This window comes from Oncorhynchus tshawytscha, linkage group LG33 (assembly GCF_018296145.1).
Source record: "Oncorhynchus tshawytscha isolate Ot180627B linkage group LG33, Otsh_v2.0, whole genome shotgun sequence".
In the NCBI taxonomy this organism is placed as follows: domain Eukaryota; kingdom Metazoa; phylum Chordata; class Actinopteri; order Salmoniformes; family Salmonidae; genus Oncorhynchus; species Oncorhynchus tshawytscha.
The window spans coordinates 35906712-35907250 of record NC_056461.1 but is presented as its reverse complement, the minus strand read 5'-3'; positions in this window follow the sequence as shown (position 1 = coordinate 35907250).

The window sequence follows — 539 nt, the reverse complement described above, 5'->3', positions numbered from 1 at the left end:
GATGAAGTAAATGAGAGGAGAAAAATAAACGAAGAAAACATTAGCCTGGGTACCAGTCTGTTTATGCTAACATTCCACCCCTTACTCCATGCGTTATATGCCAAACTAGTCCAATATGTACTGTGTAGGGGTAGGCTAACCTACTCCTATAATGTCCAAGGCCTTTTTCATTACAATATGTTATGTTCAGAGGTAATCTGGCTCTGGAAGCCAAAACAGTCTATCTAAATGTGAATCAATTCTCAAATGTGATACGGTTCAAGAAACATAAGGCCCTCTACTTTCATATCACATTAAAATCATTTTACAAATGCAAAATATACACTAACTGTGTAACAGTTTTGGCCATAAGTATTTTTCCGTTTTCAACACTTTTCGGGCATCCCTCCCTCACATACAGGTGTTTGGAGATGCTAATTAGAACAGGTGGGTGCCACTCTCTTCCGTAAACAAGCCGCAACAAGGAAGTATGGCCATGTGGAAATCGTGTTAAAAAGGTGTATCATAATTGTACATTTAGTTTTTTTTAATTATTTCTC